At 31.0% G+C, this 21,912-nt stretch overlaps 1 long non-coding RNA gene across 1 annotated transcript; it reads right to left on the minus strand.

The window, feature by feature from the left end:
- Positions 1-10,466: 10,466 nt before the first annotated feature.
- On the minus strand, positions 10,467-11,465 carry LOC128557458 (uncharacterized). Its single transcript, XR_008371165.1, has 3 exons — positions 11,272-11,465; positions 10,955-11,062; positions 10,467-10,671 (listed from the first exon to the last, which is right to left on the minus strand). It is a non-coding gene; the product is annotated as an uncharacterized LOC128557458 (long non-coding RNA).
- Positions 11,466-21,912: the final 10,447 nt, after the last annotated feature.

Here is a 21,912-nt window from a genome sequence, read left to right on the forward strand (position 1 = left end):
TTTTCTGACGTCACTGTCGTTTTGGACCTGCCAGGACGAGCCCTGTTTTTAATGACTGTCTGAACATATTTAAATATGCACCCGCTTGTAAACAGTTTTCTTTTATACTGAAGACTTTCTATATGAAGTTTGCAGTTCACTAACTATCTGCCTCGCAGGTATTTCTAAAGAAGACTTTTCTTCGCTTTTCATAGCTACATATATTTTGCTTAGCGTACATGGCTACACCTGATACAAAACTAAATATCTGCAAAACGTGAAGACAATTTTTATGAAACTTTGTAGACTTATAAAGGAGTATCACCCATGTAAAATACGAGTTTATTGCCTTTCAAACATTTATGGAAGCGCGGGATTGTCATTATTGAGCAGAATGACCCTCGTTTATTCAACACAACTTTATTTGACTAGCAAGTCGGAAATTTAAAAACAAAACTGTGAAAACTAATTTCTGATGTCATATATCAGCAAGCAATAATAAATGTTTTATTACAACAGACAAAAACTATAAGTGCCGACCGGCAAGGACAGTAGTATAATATATACATGCATTATATATATGCGGGTAAGCAGCGAGGCGTACCATAAAATAGGACTAACACTAGTCAAAATTAAAAGAAATTTATTTCTTAACAGAAATTTACTTATTTTACCAACAGAACAATTGAATCCCCCTGAAGTAAAATATGAGACGCCAGTAAAACAAATGAAATAAACATTCGTTCCGATACAAAAACGTAATACCGTAAATCTTGATAATGTCATTTAGTGATTTAAAGGGTTTGCTAAATGGATCTAATCGGACAAAATGTTGGCAGCTAGAAAACGATCTGTCCAAGTGTATCTGATTGATGTCTGGTGTTCAATATTAGACCAAGAACAGCCAAATAAATAGTTAGCCGATGATTCTAAGAAGGATGGCTATTCTTATGCATTTCTTTCGATACAGCTGGTGCATATTGATGTATATGTGTAAATCAACTGGGGAACTTGTTACCAAAAACTGTTTTAGCTAACGATGGCGTATTCGGACATCCTAATCTCCTTTTCTAAAAAGAACATCACAAAAAGAAAAAAAGCTATCTTACAAACTATAGTAGATTTACATTCTAAGAGGTCTATCCAAAAATTTTACATGCATGTTGTTTACAAACGTCTTATGAGTTTGGATCGTTGTAACACATTACAGTTTGATTTGGTAATTATTAAACGTTTAACTGAAAGAGACTATAACAATACCGTTATGAGACACACCGATTCTCTGGTGTTTAAACCCTTTCAAAATTGAACGATACGCTTTCGGCTTTTATTGTGTCTGTCGAAACAATAAGACCCAATAGAACAGAGCTACCTTGATTTTTTGTCTTCTAGCCTATTGCAATGGGCCATCTAACGATTTGTCTTATTTAAAGTATTGAAATACAATCATGTAATTTATAAAAATTTATAAGAGCACACCACACTATCTGTTACCATTGCTTGTGTAAAGGATTTTAAACTTTTACTAACTTACAATTCCATGTGCCAAAGTAACATAGTAGGGGTTTAGAATGAGCACCATAAAAAGGTTTAAACACTCAGTTTGTGGGTTTTTTCATTGACCATTCCAAAACGGTGTCCAGCTGTGTTACTTTATGTTTTCGTTTTGTCCTCGTTGCTAATATGTTACACTTTGTCCGTATGTAGTTGTTTTTTTCCCTTACATTTTGGAGGCACCCATGCATAAACTGCTGTTAGTAACGGTTTGAGGAGTATGCGTTCCAGGATCGTGGTTCTTCTGCTGTTTATGCATAATTATTTTATATTCTTTTAGGCAAGGTATATGTTATATCAATTTTCGTACTTCCCCCACATTATAAGAGCGGTTTGTTATCTACGTTTAAGAAACAAATGGTAGAAAAGCAGATATCTAGTTCAGTCATCGTCTTAGATCTAATTTATCTTAAGTGGTAATATTCTAAATGCAATACAATTAGCTACTGCAGAAAGTACCCTGCATAGCAGCGCTTTGCGTATACATTACACATATTGTGCTGTGTGATTTAATAACAAATATACGGATTCAAAGCCACTCTCTGCTTATAATCACATAATGTTATTGTTATAAATATTTTACGAACTTCATTTAGTATTTACACCAAGATTACAAGAACTAAATGACATGATATCGTTTTTTAATATCAATACCAACACTGTGTCTGCGAAATTAAATGGGTTTTCGTATCAGGTAATTTCCGTATTTTATATGTACATGTACATATTATATCTATTATATTACTTTAAATTATAAACAGCCTTAAAGTACGTAAACCAATCATGAATGAATATTTTCAAATGATATTTAAATTATTTTACCTTTATTGCTTCTTAGCCAATATTAGCTTATTTTCTAGATTTTGATATAATGTATGCTCCGTGACCCCAAAGGACCAGAAATTATAACAACACTGAAGCCATAGAAGCACTGCCGAGGTACTGCAAAATCAATTACACTGCCATCCGCCACTTCTTTCGGTTCTATACTTGCATATCTTATTACAGATAGTATAAGAAATATAATAAAATGAGACTTTTTAATGCACTACTTCTTTTCTTAAAGAAGCATATTTAAACGAAGCACGGTAATTGCATGTCGGGAAATCCGAAATGGCGTACACGGCTTTTAACAAATTATTCAGATTATTCTAAATGAAAGTATTTTTTCATCAAAGCCATACAATAATCAAACTGATATTCACTTTTAATGCATGGTTTAAGATAACAAAGCGAAGACAATTCTGTTGCATTTTGATGAATAATTAAACAGAAAGGGAGAGAAAACGATACAAAGGAATGACATTTTGTAAATGGAATTTTGAAATTCAAAACAATTTTAAGAGCAAATAACCATTACCTTAAATCATGAACGTAAAATGCATTTTTGATTAGTACATGTTACAATTTTGAAACGAGAAAATGAGATTTTTTACATTAAAATATGATGATTAAAGCATCTCTGCGCGTTAGATATTGCTTACCTAATCATGAAATGTTTGGAGAAATGTTGACGTGATAACAATAATGTAGCAGCAAATATACACATTTTCACCCTTTGGGGAGCAAATCAACTGCTTTATGGATATCGCATGTGACTTGTATGACACACTTTAATAGTTAGACACCCAAAGGAACCAATCTCATTTTACAATAGGAATTGACGAAAGCTTATAAAAAAGCATGCGTTAGTTCTATAGCTTGTATTTATTTGAACTGTTTTTGCTTTCGAAAACATATATCTACATTGATTCGGCTTGTAAAAGTTTGTGTTGTGTTTTACTGTTGCTGTACTATACCTTAGTTGTTTTTGCATCGATAGAAAGTTCATTTCCAGTAAGGTCCTACAGTTTCAAATAGATTCAATGTCAAGTAACTAATCTTATTTCTTTATCTAAACGCCTTTAAACAAATTAACTCTTAGATTCCAAGGCAGCGTAATATCCCTAGCAGACAGTGAATATTTGTTTGTATGTATATGTCTGAAGAAAGAGCAGATTAAAAAGACCAAGGAAGTTAGTGGAATTACTAATTTGAATTTAGGCCAGCTGTAAAAACTGTTACATTGTATGAGCCACACCATGAGAAAACCATCATAGTGCATTTGCGGCCAGCATGGACCGAGACCAGACTGTGCACCCGCGCAGTCTGGTCAGGATCCATGCTGTTCGCTTTCAAAGCCTATTGCAATTAGAGAAACCGTTAGCGGACAGCATGGACCCTGACTAGACTGCGCGAATGCGCAGGCTGGTCAGGACCCATGCTAGTCGCAAATGCACTATGTTGGTTTTCTCATGGCGCGGCTCATATGATAATGATGTTTATAATTTGCTTCATTGTCTCTAAATACCTGTATCGGTGTATGACCTGCCTTGTAACATAATAGAGCATATTTTCTATTATATGTATTAAATCTTATAAGAAATATATTCTGTTCTTGTTAAATATACTTATCTCAATAATATCCAAAATTCAACGCTTCACAATTTCACCTTGACATGACAGTTACATCTCTGAACAAATCAGTGATTTTCTAGTTGATATGGGCTTTTTGACCGATCATTGTTCACATGACACTTAAGAATACTTGACAATGAATTGTTCTTATGGCCGCGCAATATTTTGAAAGGATATGATAAAAATTACTGAAGTATTCAGGTATATATATTTCAATACATTCTAATAAATACCAATTCAATCTAAGCTACGAAGAGTTTTAGCATAGAATGCTTTAACTTGATTTTCTTATAGATTTTTATATCTCAATAACAGTCGTTTAGTACTGAGTGGCGACTGTAAAAAATCTCCCCAAAATTGTATTCAGTGTTGTTGTATTTTTTTCTCTCTAAATTTTATACTTATACGAATTCCAGACATCTTGACTTCTTCCTAGCTTTTCTTGAATACATCTCCGCACGTGTCTGTCGTCATTTCTCAATGGCAAGTTACCATTACGTTGCTTTGTTTTCAGATCTTTTGTAACAATGTCATGCTGACATTCTGCTAATTTCGTAGACTATTAAACACTTCCAACTTAAAGATATTATCTGGCATATGAAATATCGCTTACTTTGCCTATTACTAATTTAAAAAAAAAAACGTGGTTATTTCGAATCATTTTCAGGTATTTCAAATTACACATGTGACCATTACGGACACGAATCACAATTTCAAGAGGAAAACTTCGAAGGCATGTTAAAACTGCAATGCTAACTTCATTAATAAATGCAAGACTCACGTGGTTTTTTTTTGTGACCAAATTAAAATTGTCTTAACGTTTAAGTCCTCTCACAACATTCGTCTTGTACTCATACGATGCAGCAATTTCCCGAAACGGTATTATCTTCTGATAGTTCATTAAACGATTCCAACTCACAACTCATTCATTGTGAGCCTGAATAGATCACGCTGTAAAGAAGACATTAAATTGCTTGGCGTCTCAGACTATACTTATCAATAGGACTGATATTTTGCACACACTGATGAATCCGAAAGCAAAAGATATTGTGCATCTATCGCATAATCAATTTCTAGGAGATGTATACAATAGCAGGCACATAAAGACATTTTGCAGGATGGTTACAATACTTTCTCGTTCTGAAATTGATCTTATTAGAATTGTATTGGTTTAATGGTCAAAATGTATAGATGTACACTTATTCTAAAACCCTTCCAAAACATATATGCACAGTTAGGTCCAAACCCATCCTATATTACTTTTGGAAAGGTATAGTGCAGGTAATATTCGAAACTTCATCAACAGTTTTAAATAATTTATACTAAAAGCAACCTTAAGTGACCGCCACAGTAAAACGCTAAGAAAAATGCAGATAGACATAGAATGATAAGCCGCTGGAAAATTAAGTCGCTGAAGAAAGCCATACTTCAATATTTTGTTAAATATTTCGTTCATGTCAATTTAAAAAAAATCATTTAATGAAAAGTTAGCCATGTTGCTGGTTTTTTCCTTCAGATACACACATTCTAGGTTCTTTAACCTATAAAGAACAAATGCGGAATACATTGATCATTTAATCATTTTGGGATTTAACCCTTACTAATGATACCATTCGTCACTGATACTGACTGATACCTAAAAGCAAAAAGATATTCCCGGCTATGGAATATTTGACTACGTACTGCTTAGTACGGGAAATAAGCAATCAGCCATCTAACAAATGGTGCCAAGGCTGTAATGCAACACAACAAAATCAATCGTTTAGAAAACTTGTCGTTTTATACTAAAATTCATTACGGTTTTAAAAAAAAACTAAACGATAGAGTCAAGAGTTTCATAACAATGATAAATTGATCAGCGGTCGTAAGCAGAACTGATATAAGGTTGGAATAAGGTACTGGTTTGAGTGGGATCGCATTCTTATAAATTCTCGGAAATTTAGTCACATTTGATTGATTCTTGACAAAATTCTCCTGAGAAATCAAATGAAAGGAATTAAAGTTTAATTATTGATTCATGCAATTTAAAAAAAGAGCACCTACTATTGTAATGATGAAACTTTGTTTCATGTTAAGTTCCTTCTGATAATATAACTCATATAATATTTAACATATTATCTGAAAATAAAATTAAACATTGCAATGTTTAAAAAGATACCTTGCAATTCACTAAAATCTCTCTTACTTGATTCCTTGGTATGTTGTGTTACTGTATCTAAAGTTATAGTCATTTTCAATGGCTTTTTGTTACTATTTGTAGTATGGTATATTATAAATCGCTAAAAAGTTGACTCCTTGTTCCCGTATAATGTACTAAAGTTGACCTGTTAACTGGTGGCCAGTTGTTTCCTTTTTAAGGTAAAAATTACTGGTTTATTTGTGTACATAGGCTCTATACGGGTTTTTTTTCTAGCTGACATTTTCGAGAATATTCCTTGTTTTAACTACTGCTCAGTTTCTATATATTTTTGTACCACAACACATATGGACTTTTCTAATTAGCCTCCGAACTTTAATCAATCAAACCAAATCAAACACATCTGTGTCAGAAAGAATTAAAGGTGATGTAGTGGCTACACATTCGCCCCTAAAAAACGGCGGTTCTTATTACCCGCCGCCAGAAGGCGGTGGGTTTATTGGTATGCTAAATTTTTTTTCGCGTGTGGGATATGGAGAAGGTCACGTGATAGGTTCTCGATCCTGTACAGATTTTGTTATTCGTAGATGTGTGATACACTAATACTTTATTTAAATGATAAAATATTCTATTTATATTTTTATTATTTTTAAAGAAAAAATAAGAAAAACATTTGGGTCACGTGTCAAGTTGCGACCATCTTCGTAACACACCGTAAGTTACGACCCTTTCGTATGACCGTGACCTAATTCACACGGTCCTTTTGTTTACTTTTTTATTTCTACACTTTTCGCCTTTCATGTGGTACATTTGACTTAGAGACAAGAATTTTATAATTTGGGGAATTATGTTTTTACTTAATATTAAATTGTAAGAACAGGTTGATGTGTATGACCTCATCAATATATGTGTACATAACATGTAAACAAATAACCAGCTGTTCAGTGAGATGATAACCTTTGATATATAGAGATATGTAAAGTTTGTTGAGTAAATGGAAATGTGTTTACATTACTTCTGTTAGGCTTCTGGTTAGGAAAGTGTGGTTAGTTTGCATAACCTATAGATATTAGATTTTTTAGGATATACTTTAATATATTTAGATTGCCATGACCTGTGGTTGACCCAAATTGTTTTTGAGATCATTAGCTCACAAAATATTGGTCACAATAAAAAAGGACATTCATTATGACTGATCTGAATATACATTTCTGGCGGCGGAGAAACGTTTGACTTGTTTATTTTTTCTAAGAAACAAAAATGAACAAAAGTTAATACTGATCATGTCCGGATCATGTTAGACTTCATTGATCTTAGATAATTGCATAAGTTAGATAATAAAGTTACTACTAGTATGTGTGACAGTCTGGTTAGGATTATCTACTAATAAACTTAGATAATGTGGCAGCTGACCTCAATTCAATCGACACTGTTAATTTTCCAGTACAGGTAAATCCAATATTTGCTTTACAATGGATCTATGACGGATTATCTTTGAACATCCCTGGACTTATTGGACTCAACTGCCACATTATCAAAGCTTATTAGTAAACTGCAAGGGTTCATTATGGCATTAATTTTCCTGAATGAGAAATCAACATAGTATGAAATAAATTATTTTAGGGTTAGATAACAGCCAAATGCGTGACCACTTGCAACATAATTCGTTTTTCACAAGCGACCCATAGTTCAGTATTTTATATTCTATGACAATTCCTATATATAGAGTTTCTTTAAACTTTGAACATTGAAGGACAATCATCTAAGAAACAAAAATATGTAATAAAAGTCATAGGTCACAGGTTTGAAAAAGAATTATCTGCTCTTGAAAACGGCAGTTTCCCCAATTACTTAGACATTTAATTTGAGCATTTTGAAACGCTTATCATTCAGTTACGTCCCGTTTTTATGTCATAAGTTTAACATTAAAGCATTTAACTGCAAGCTTTCGAATTTTGCTGCTTTGTTCTTTTTTCAGCATTTCAGTATTTTACAGATACATGTACTTAGGTTTGAAAAATTCTTGTTCAGTACGCGAAAATAGATGACAAATTAGGGAACATGTTGCATGGGCTTTTGAAAATTTAAAAATTTACCTTTCATTTAATAAGAATATGAAAATGTGGTAATTGAGCTCGGATTTACGGTTTACCATATCTTTGTCATAATATTGGTTGACAGTGTAATAAATTAAATCGTCGGAATTCAGGAAAAGTTCCCAGAAAAACAAACGGAGGCAATATTTACTCTTATTGACGCTTTCGCTCATATGATCTCATAGTCAGTTTTCCGATATTATGATAGTTGCAAGCCAAGTTAAAGTTATTTTAAAATTAGGAAGCAAACCTGCGGAAAAAATATAGGGTGCATCAGGTCAACAACACAAATCAGCGAACAAAGGGCAAGATCCTACAGTTGGCATAAAACTATGGAATCGGAAAAGAGGTGACTTTGTTAATTATGATAATGTTATGATCTACTTTTGTGGAACATTATGTTCATGGGCGGCTGTGCTGTGTCTTAAACGATGTCAAGGATACTGGGAAACGGAAGATAATTAAGTTTGATTCGTTTCTTGCAGGAGTTATGGCTTGGGCTGAAGTACCATTTCATGACACTAAATTACTCGAATTGTCAAAACATAAACTAATATGAACTACAAATACTATACATAATGTTTAAATGAAATTGTATCTTATCTTGGATTATGAGAGGAATACATGGTCTGTCTTCATCAGATCTTGCTTAATATTTGATTTTTCGTCAATACGCAGCACCTAGTCATACATCCAAACAGACATTTGACTATTTATAAATTACAAAAATTAATTTAGCAAAGCAAACAATTTATCAATATAGTCTCTTATTGCATCTCCAATAGCGTCTTGTAAAAAGAGTCCTGAAGAGGTGACTGCAGAAATGCACTTTAAAATGCTACAATGAATTAAAATCGATCTTTACTTAATGGAAGAAACTGGAGTGAGTGAAATTAAGTTGCTATAAAATACAAATCATTGAACACATAGTCTGTTTGTGATGTGTTCAAATATAGATTTACCACCTCTCGTAGGTGTCTTTAGTAATTCTTTGCCTTAGGAAGTTTTCAGTTGATCTTTTTATCCCAGATATTTACGATTACTAGTAAACATTATTTCAACGGTGAACAAAATGGAACTGCCTTTATACATGAATGAAATGAACTTCATTATAATCTTTTCCGAGGCTATTCTTGTTGGATCTTCGTTCTTATTTATATTACCATAGAAATACATTAATTTCCAGTTCAATGCACTTGCGAGTGCTATAGGGTATTAAAGTTTTATAACACAATATTCCAACGTTGTTAGCTGTACTTGTCACAACTGTTATTCAAACAAATTTCGTAACGAAATCATTTAGTGATAACTTTTAAGTGATTTTTCTGCAATATGCGCGTACCTGAAAAAGTTCTCTTTATAGCTTTTTATATGGATGCTTCAAACAATATATAAACGATAAAAATTGAAAATAAGGAATGAATAGGTTTATTATCTGTTTAACTGAATATGTGTTGTTTTAGAATACAGGAGATAGAGAAATCTATAAGAAAATCCTTAGAAGCATGAACGGAAACAAGCAAAATGAAAGAACATTTGGTTTGATTTAGTCCTTTCCTTGGAGACAATGAAATAAAATGTAAAAATAGATCTTTTTAAGCATAGAATGCAATTAATCAAAATAAATGTTTACTCGATTTGACTGTTTATATATAAACGAAATGCCCTACCACTGGCTAGGGATATTATTAAAGATTTAACGGACTGTACGACACCACAGAATTAGAAATATAACATGATCGGGTGGAGATTATTTACGGGCACCACAGGGCACGTAGAGATCACTGTTGTGATATTGATAAAATCTGTTAGAAGATCTCTTGGAAGCATAGAATGCCACGAATTAAAATAATAGCAGACTCAGTTTTGTTGAATCTGTCTGTTTATAAGAAATAATGAGACATGCAACACCCTTCAAGCTTCTCCTTGCATTGGCTTAAGTGTGAAGCTTTTTCGGAAAGTGGTGTCCGACCAGTTACTTTGACATACATTGTCAGATTTTGAAATTACTCGGCCCAAATGACCGCCGCTACAAGATGACATACAAGAATCAAAGGTCCCTGTCACACTTAGATGTCCCGATATTTACTTGATTTCTCTTGTCCAGTCTATAACTTTGGTATATATTGATGTGGATTTACTTACTGTATATAATCATTTACCGTAACATGGTGACGCAGTATGTTACCTGGCCTTCTTTATGCCCTTTGGTTAAATAAATTAAAGGAAAAGATAAGACGAGGTGGGTTCGACTATCCGGTTTAATGTTCATATTAAACTAAATGATCTCAGTGCTTGTATATTTAGAAAGTAACACTTGCTGTAAAGTTCTATCAAAATCAGCTTGATCATATACATAATCTTGTACAGTTTCTCATTTAAAATCCAACTGAATGTGTACTGTAATCTGGATCTCACTGATCTCTCTAATCTCCCAGATCTCAAGCTCTGAAAATAAGTACAAGTGCACTCAATACTTTTGCAAAGAGATCATTAACATACAAGTATACAACATATATTTAAACTATACAATAATCATAATTATTCATTCATCATGATACATTACAACTTCAATACATATAATAATCATCAAGCAATGTAGCACAATGGGTGCTGGTATTTCCTGTCTAGTGGCCGGCTCAATGGTTATTTAATTAACATAAAATAAGTAGAACCCATGAAATAACAAAAAGATAACAATATCACATAGTTTACATATAAAACTACATACCAATTGTGGATTGGGCTCTTTGTTGACCTCACAGACACACACACACACCAAAAATGTCCTTTCTCAGTCAGCTGGTTACTGACACTGCCACCATGTGTTACTATAAGACTGCAAAACAAGGTGTACAATAGAATAGAAACAGTGATGTCTTAGAATTACTGCAACAAGTTAATAATATACCGCCATCTTAGAATTCATCAATCATGTCAACAATGCATGTACATGAATTAAATATTAAAAGCACAATGCAATTAAACACAGCTCATTTGCAACTTGTCTAATAAATAAATTGCAAGGCAACAAAAACATTTCCTAACCTCAAAAGAATCCAAAACTCCTCCATGAACATAAACTATATTATAATGGAACAATTCCACCTGTCCCCTTGAAAACATGTCGGACAACTGAATAAAAAGCGGGGTCATGTGACTAAAATTCATATAACAGCGGGAACTTATTGTAATGCTTGACTGGTTGCTACTAAGAATTGGTCAAAGGGAAGCAACTTCTGAATAACTTAAGATCCAGAATAATCCACCTTGTTACAAGTACATGATATTTTTTTCTTGTTCAGTCCTAAAACAATATAACAGGACGATGTATCCGTTGAAAGTTTTATACATCCAGTGCAAATTCAAGGACTTACTAAAGGTTCAGTTAAGAAGTACTTTTGTCAAAGAATCGTTATCCTAAGAACGCACACTTATGTGTCCTAAAATCAGATATTGGGGGCATGCATGACCTATGGACTTATTTCCAATTTAGTTTCAAGCATTATCTTTTCCAGATTTTAGCGCAGGTTTCACATTATTATAATCGCCTTTGAAACAGATCAATGCCAAACAACTAATAAATCTGGTTTATCTTAGCCTCATTAATTCTTAGATAACACGGCAGAGAATCTTCTTCACGGAACAATGATAAATGATGAAGCAAAGCCGACAAAACGATACATGTATTAACATAATTTTGATATTATCAACGGTTTCACAAGCTTGTTACCATTTGATAAATGATGAAGTATTCTATGCATATTTACAGCTTTAGGAATCAGTTTTCATCCAGATAAGTATGTTACAGAGTATTTATATTGAGTAAATATGATAAAGCTTTACTATATATAGATTATTGTTTCAATATTGAAAAAAATAAAGTGTATCCTAGTATTAGTTTATAAGCATGTATTCTCGTAAAAAGTATCTGTATGGTTCCGGCTTTGTTAATTTGAAGAATTTTCTACAATAGTGTACTTTTCAGACTGATAAATGATCCGGAGAATTACAGAAATTGACAACTTACTAAACAACAATACTGGGTCTGATCACTGAAATATAATATAACTTACAAAACAACAGCTGAATTATTATATAACTTATAAAACAACAATACTGGGTCTGAACAATGAAATACTATATTATTTATAAGACACCAATACTGGGTCTGACCACTGAAATATTATATATCTTGCATAACAACAATACCGGGTCTGAGAACTGAAATATTATATAACTTACTAAACAATAATACTGGGTCTGACTACTGAAATATTATATACCTTATAAAACAACAATACTGGGTGTGACCACTGAAATATTATATAACTTATAAAACACCAATACTTGGTCTAACTACTGAAGTATTATATAAATTTCTAAAACAACAACTGAAATAATACATAACTTAAAAAGTAACAATCCTGGGTCTGACCACTGAAATATATAAACTTATAAAACACCAAATTTACTGGGTCTGAGTACTGAAATATATATAAACGTACTAAACAACAACTGAATATTATAAAACCCTTCTAAAACAACAATTACTTGGTCTGACCACGAAATATTATTAACTTACTAAACAAAAATTACTTGGTCTGACCAATGAGATATTATATAACTTACTAAACAACAATATTTGGTCTGACCACTGAAATATTATATAACTTATAAAACATCAATAATAGGTCTGACCACTGAAATATTATATAGCTTACTAAACAAAAATACTGGGTCTGAGCACTGAAATATTATATAACTTACTAAACAACAATACTGGGTCTGGCCACTGAAATATTATATAACTTATAAAACACCAATAATGGGTCTGACCACTGAAATATTATATAACTAACTAAACAACAATACTGGGTCTGACCAGTGACATATTATATAACTTACTAAACAACAATACTGGGTCTGACCAATGGAATAATGTATAACTTACTAAACAACAATACTGGACCAGATCACTGAAATATGATATAACTTGCAAAACAAAATAAAATATTACAGGACTTATAAAACAACAATACTTGGTCTCAACAATGAAATATTATATAACTTATTCAAAAACAATACTGGGTCTGACCACTGTAATATTATATAACTCATCAAACAACAATACTGGTATGACCACTGAAATATTATGAATATTTATAACATATAAAAACACCTACTGGGTTGACCACTGAAATATTATATATAAATTACTAAAAAACAATACTGGGTCCGACAAATGAATTTTTATAACTATTATAAAACAAAATTTACTGGGTATACCCACAAAAATTTACTATATAACTTATAAAACACCTTTACTGGGTCTGACCTCTGAAATATTATATAACTTTCTAAAACAACAACTAAAATATTACAGAACTTATAAAACAAAAATACTGGGTCTGAACTATAAAATATTATATAACATATAAAACACCAATACTAGGTCTGACCACTAAAATATTATATAACCTATAAACAACAATACTGGGTCTGACCATTGAAATATTATATAAATTACTAAACAACAATACTGGGTCTGACCTCTAAAATATTATATAACTTATCAAACAACAATACTGGGTCTGACCACTGAAATATTATGATATAATATATAACATATAAAACACCAATACTGGGTCTGACCACTGAAATATTATATAACTTACTAAACAACAATACTGGGTCCGACCACTGAAATATTATATAACTGATAAAACACCAATACTGGGTATGACCACTAAAATACTATATAACTTATAAAATACCAATACTGGGTCTGACCTCTGAAATATTATATAACTTACTAAACAACAATACTGGGTCTGACCACTGAAATATAATATACCTTACTAAACAACAGCTGAAATATTATATAACTTATAAAACAACAATACTGGGTCTGAACAATGACATATTATATTATTTATAAGACACCAATACTGAGCCTGACCACTGAAATATGAAATAACTTACTAAACAATAATACTGGGTCTGACTTCTGAAATATTATATAACTTATAAAACACAAATACTGGGTATGAGCACTGAAATGTTATATAACTTATAGAACACCAATACTGGGTCTGACCCCTGAAATATTATATAACTTACTAAAACAACAACTGAAATATTACCGAACTTATAAAACAAAAATACTGGGTCTGAACAATAAAATATTATATAACATAAAAAACACCAATACTAGGTCTGACTACTAAAATATTATATAAATTATAAACAACAATACTGGGTCTGACCATTGAAATATTATATAACTTACTAAACAACAATACTGGGTCTGACCTCTGAAATATTATATAACTTATCGAACAACAATACTGGGTCTGACCACTGAAAAATTATATAACTTATAAAAACACCAATACGGGGTTTAGACCACTGAAATACTATATAACTTATATAACACCATACGGGTGCCCCTCTTAAAATTACATAACTTTACTAAACAACAATACTGGGTCGACCACGGGAATATTATATAACTGTTAAAACAACAATACTGGGTCTGACCACTGAAATATAATATAACTTACTAAACAACACCTGAAAAGGTTATATAACTCATAAAACAACAATACATGGTCTGAACAATGAAATATTATATTATTTATAAGACACCAATACTCGGGTCTGACCACTGAAATATTATATAACTTACTAAAACAACAAATGGAATATTATATAACTTGTAAACAACAATATGGTCTGAACACTGAAATACTATGAAATATTTTTATAACTTATAAAACCCGTACGGGGTCGCCATTAAAAATTTTTATAAAATTTTTACTAAAACAACAATGAAATTTTTTTAAAACTTATAAAACACCAATTCTGGGTCTGACCACTGAAATATTTATAACTTACAAAACAACAATACTGGGTCTGAACCACGAAATTATATATAAACTTAGTAAACACCAAAAACTGGGGGACTGACCACTTAAATTATTATGTATAATTTTTACTAAACCCAATACTGTGTCTGAGCACTGAAAAAATTATATAACTTACTAAACAACATTACTTTGTCTGAAATATAATATAACTTACTTAACACCAATACACGGCCTGATAACTGAAATATTATATAACTAACTAAACAACAATATTTGGTCTGACCACTGAAATACTTTATAACTTACTAAACAACAATACTTGGTCTGGCCACTGAAATATTATATTACTTATAAAACACCAATACTACGTGTGACCACTGAAATATTATATAATTTATAAAACAACAATTTTGGCTCTGACCACTGAAATATTATATTACTTACTAAATAACAATACTGGGTCTGACCACTGAAATATTGTATAACTTACTAAACAACATTACTGGGTCTGATCACTGAAATATAATATAACTTACTAAACAACAGCTGAATTATTATATAACTTATAAAACAACAATACTGGGTCTGAACAATGAAATACTATATTATTTATAAGACACCAATACTGGGTCTGACCACTCAAATATTATATACCTTGCATAACAACAATACCGGGTCTGAGAACTGAAATATTATATAACTTACTAAAGAATAATACTGGGTCTGACTACTGAAATATTATATACCTTATAAAACAACAATACTGGGTATGACCACTGAAATATAATATAACTTATAAAACACCAATACTGGGTCTAACCACGGTAATATTTATTTACTTTCTAAATAACAACGTGAATTATTACATAACTTAAAAGTAACAATCCGGGGTCGGGACCACTAAAATATATATAAATTATAAAACACCAATACTGGGTCTGAGTACGAAATATTATATAACGTACTAAAAAACAACTGAAATATTATATAACTTACTAAACAACAATACTGGGTCTGACCTCTGAAATATTATATAACTTATCAAACAACAATACTGGGTCTGACAACTGAAATATTATATAACTTACAAAACAACAATACTGGGTCTGACCACTGAAATATTATATAACTTAGTAAACACCAATACTGGGACTTACCACTTAAATATTATGTATAATTTACTAAACGCCAATACTGTGTCTGAGAACGGAAATATTATATAACTTACTAAACAACATTACTTTGTCTGAAATATAATATAACTTACTTAACACCAATACACGGCCTGATAACTGAAATATTATATAACTAACTAAACAACAATATTGGGTCGGACCACTGAAATACTTTAATACTGAAATACTAAACACCAGTACTACGTGTGACCACTGAAATATTATATAATTTATAAAACAACAATTTTGGGTCTGACCACTGAAATATTATATTACTTACTAAACAACAATACTTTGTTTGTTTGTTTGTTTTGGGTTTAACGCCGTTTTTCAACAGTATTTCAGTCATGTAACGGCGGGCAGTTAACCTAACCAGTGTTCCTGGATTCTGTACCAGTACTAACCTGTTCTCCGCAAGTAACTGCCAACTTCCCCACATGAATCAGAGGTGGAGGACTAATGATTTCAGACACAATGTCGTTTATCAAATAGTCACGGAGAACATACGCCCCGCCCGAGGATCGAACTCACGACCCCGCGATCCGTAGACCAACGCTCTACAAACAACAATACTGGGTCTGACCACTGAAATATTGTATAACTTACTAAACAACATTACTGGGTCTGATCACTGAAATATAATATAACTTACTAAACAACAGCTGAATTATTATATAACTTATAAAACAACAATACTGGGTCTGAACAATGAAATACTATATTATTTATAAGACACCAATACTGAATCTGACCACTGAAATATTATATATCTTGCATAACAACAATACCGGGTCTGAGAACTGAAATATTATATAACTTACTAAAGAATAATACTGGGTCTGACTACTGAAATATTATATACCTTATAAAACAACAATACTGGGTCTGACCACTGAAATATTATATAACTTATAAAACACCAATACTGGCTCTAACCACGAAAATATTATATTACTTTCTAAAATAACAACTGAAATATTACATAACTTAAAAAGTAACAATCCTGGGTCTGACCACTGAAATATTATATAACTTATAAAACACCAATACTGGGTCTGGTACTGAAATATTATATAACGTACTAAACAACAACTGAAATATTATATAACTTACAAACACATTTCGGGTCGACCTCTGAAATATTTATAAAACTTATCAAACAACAATACTGGGTCTGACCACTGAAACATTATATAACTGATAAACAACAATTTCTGGGTCTGACCACTGAAATATAATTATTAAATTACTAAACAACACCTGAAATGTTATATACTGATAAAAAACAATTTCATGGTCTGAACAATGAAATATTTTTATTATTTATAAGACCCCCAATACTGGCTTGACCACTGAAATATTATATAACTTACTAAACAACAATACGCGTCTGGCACTGAAATATTATTTTTAACTTACTAAACAAAATACTGGGTCTGACTTCTGAAAATTTTTATATAACTTATAAAACACCAATACTGGATATGAGCACTGAAATATTATATAACATATAAAACACCAATACTGGGTCTGACCACTGAAATATGATATAACTTTCTAAAACAACAACTGAGATATTACATAACTTAAAAAAAATAACAATCCTGGGTCTGACCACTGAAATATTATATAACTAATAAAACAACAATACTGGGTCTGACCACTGAAATATTATATAACTAATAAAACAACAATACTGGGTCTGACCACTGAAATATTATATAACTTACTAAACAACAATTGAAATATTATATAACTTATAAAACTACAATACTTGCTCTGACCACTGAAATATTATATAACTAACTAAACAACAATACTGGGTCTGACCAATGAGATATTATATAACTTACTAAACAACAGTACTGGGTCTGACCACTAAAATATTAAATAACTTATAAAACATCAATACTGGGTCTGTACACTGAAATATTATATAACTTACTAAACAACAATACTGGGTCTGACCATTGAACTATTATATAACTTACTAAACAACAATACTGAGTCTGGCCACTGAAATATTATATAACTGATAAAACACCAATACTGCGTCTGACCACTGAAATATTATATAACTAACAGAACAACAATTCTTGGTCTGACCAGTGAGATATTGTATAACTTACCAAACAACAATACTTGAACTGATCACTGAAATATAATATAACTTCCTAAACAAAATGAAATATTACAGAACTTATAAAACACCAATACTGGGTCTGACCACTGAAATAGTATATAACTTACGAAAAAACAATACTGGGTCAGGCCACTGAAATGTTATATAACATATAAAACACCAATACTGGGTCTGACCACTGAAATATTATATAAGTAACTAAACAACAATACTGGGTCTGACCAGTGAGATATCATATAACATACTAAACAACAATACTGGGTCTGACCAATGAAATAATGTATAACCTTCTAAACAACAATACTGGTACAGATCACTGAAATATGATATAACTTACTAAAAAAAGTAAAATATTACAGAAAATTATAAACAACAATACTGGGTCTGAACAATGAAATATTATATAACTTATCGAACAACAATACTGGGTCTGACCACTGAAATATTATATAACTTATATAACACCAATACTGGGTCTGACCTCTAAAATACTACTTAACTTACTAAACAACAATACTGGGTCTGACCACTGAAATATTATATAACTGATAAAACAACAATACTGGGTCTGACCACTGAAATATAATATAACTTACTAAACAACACCTGAAATATTATATAACTTACTAAAACAACAAATGGAATATTATATAACTTGTAAAACAACAATAGTGTGTCTGAACACTGAAATACTATGAAATATTATATTACTTATAAAACACCAATACTACGTGTGACCACTGAAATATTATATAATTTATAAAACAACAATACTGGGTCTGATCACTGAAATATAACATAACTTACTAAACAACAACTCAGATATTATTTAACTTATAAAACAACAATACCGGGTCTGAGCACTGAAATATTATACAACTTACTAAACAACAATACTGGGACTGATCACTGAAATATGATATAACTTACTAAACAAAGTAAAATATTACAGAACTTATAAAACAACAATACTGGGTCTGAACAATGAAATATTATATAACTTATCGAACAACAATACTGGGTCTGACCACTGAAATATTATATAACTTATATAACACCAATACTGGGTCTGACCTCTAAAATACTACATAACTTACTAAACAACAATACTGGGTCTGACCACTGAAATATTATATAACTGATAAAACAACAATACTGGGTCTGACCACTGAAATATAATATAACTTACTAAACAACACCTGAAATGTTATATAACTCATAAAACAACAATACATGGTCTGAACAATGAAATATTATATTATTTATAAGACACCAATACTCGGGTCTGACCACTGAAATATTATATAACTTACTAAAACAACAAATGGAATATTATATAACTTGTAAAACAACAATAGTGGGTCTGAACACTGAAATACTATGAAATATTAAATAACTTATAAAACACCGATACTGGGTCTGACCAATGAAATATTATATAATTTACTAAAACAACAAATGAAATATTATATAAATTATAAAACACCAATACTGGGTCTGACCACTGAAATATTATATAACTTACAAAACAACAATACTGGGTCTGACCACTGAAATATTATATAACTTAGTAAACACCAATACTGGGACTGACCACTTAAATATTATGTATAATTTACTAAACACCAATACTGTGTCTGAGCACTGAAATATTATATAACTTACTAAACAACATTACTTTGTCTGAAATATAATATAACTTACTTAACACCAATACACGGCCTGATAACTGAAATATTATATAACTAACTAAACAACAATATTGGGTCTGACCACTGAAATACTTTATAACTTACTACACAACAATACTTGGTCTGGCCACAGAAATATTATATTACTTATAAAACACCAATACTACGTGTGACCACTGAAATATTATATTACTTACTAAACAACAATACTGCGTCTGACCACTGAAATATAGTATAACTTACTAAACAACATTACTGGGTCTGATCACTGAAATATAATATAGCTTACTAAACAACAGCTGAATTATTATATAACTTATAAAACAACAATACCGGGTCTGAACAATGAAATACTATACTATTTATAAGACACCAATACTGGATCTGACCACTGAAATATTATATATCTTGCATAACAACAATACCGTGTCTGAGAACTGAAATATTATATAACATACTAAAGAATAATACTGGGTCTGACTACTGAAATATTATATACCTTATAAAACAACAATACTGGGTATGACCACTGAAATATTATATAACTTATAAAACACCAATACTGCGTCTAACCACGGAAATATTATATTACTTTCTAAAATAACGACTGAAATATTACATAACTTAAAAAGTAACAATCCTGGGTCTGACCACTGAAATATTATATAACTTATAAAACACCAATACTGGGTCTGAGTACTGAAATATTATATAACGTACTAAACAACAACTGAAATATTATATAACTTACTAAACAACAATACTGGGTCTGACCTCTGAAATATTATATAACTTATCAAACAACAATACTGGGTCTGACCACTGAAATATTATATAACTGACAAAACAACAATACTGGGTCTGACCACTGAAATATAATATAACTTACTAAACAACACCTGAAATGTTATATAACTGATAAAACAACAATACATGGTCTGAACAATGAAATATTATATTATTTATAAGACACCAATACTGGGTCTGACCACTGAAATATTATATAACTTACTAAACAACAATACTGCGTCTGAGCACTGAAATATTATATAACTTACTAAACAATAATACTGGGTCTGACTTCTGAAATATTATATAACTTATAAAACACCAATACTGGATATGAGCACTGAAATATTATATAACTGATAAAACACCAATACTGGGTCTGACCACTGAAATATTATATAACTTTATAAAACAACAACTGAGATATTACATAACTTTAAAAAATAACAATCCTTGGTCTGACCACTGAAATATTATATAACTAATAAAACAACAATACTGGGTCTGACCACTGAAATATTATATAACTTACTAAACAACAATTGAAATATTATATAACTTATAAAACTACAATACTTGCTCTGACCACTGAAATATTATATAACTAACTAAACAACAATACTGGGTCTGACCAATGAGATATTATATAACTGACTAAACAACAGTACTGGGTCTGACCACTAAAATATTAAATAACTTATAAAACATCAATACTGGGTCTGAACACTGAAATATTATATAGCTTACTAAACAACAATACTGGGTCTGACCATTGAACTACTATATAACTTACTAAACAACAATACTGGGTCTGGCCACTGAAATATTATATAACTTATAAAACACCAATACTGCGTCTGACCACTGAAATATTATATAACTAACAGAACAACAATTCTTGGTCTGACCAGTGAGATATTGTATAACTTACCAAACAACAATACTGGAACTGATCACTGAAATATAATATAACTTACTAAACAAAATGAAATATTACAGAACTTAAAAAACAACAATAC

Source organism: Mercenaria mercenaria, chromosome 5, assembly GCF_021730395.1.
Source record: "Mercenaria mercenaria strain notata chromosome 5, MADL_Memer_1, whole genome shotgun sequence".
Lineage (NCBI taxonomy): Eukaryota > Metazoa > Mollusca > Bivalvia > Venerida > Veneridae > Mercenaria > Mercenaria mercenaria.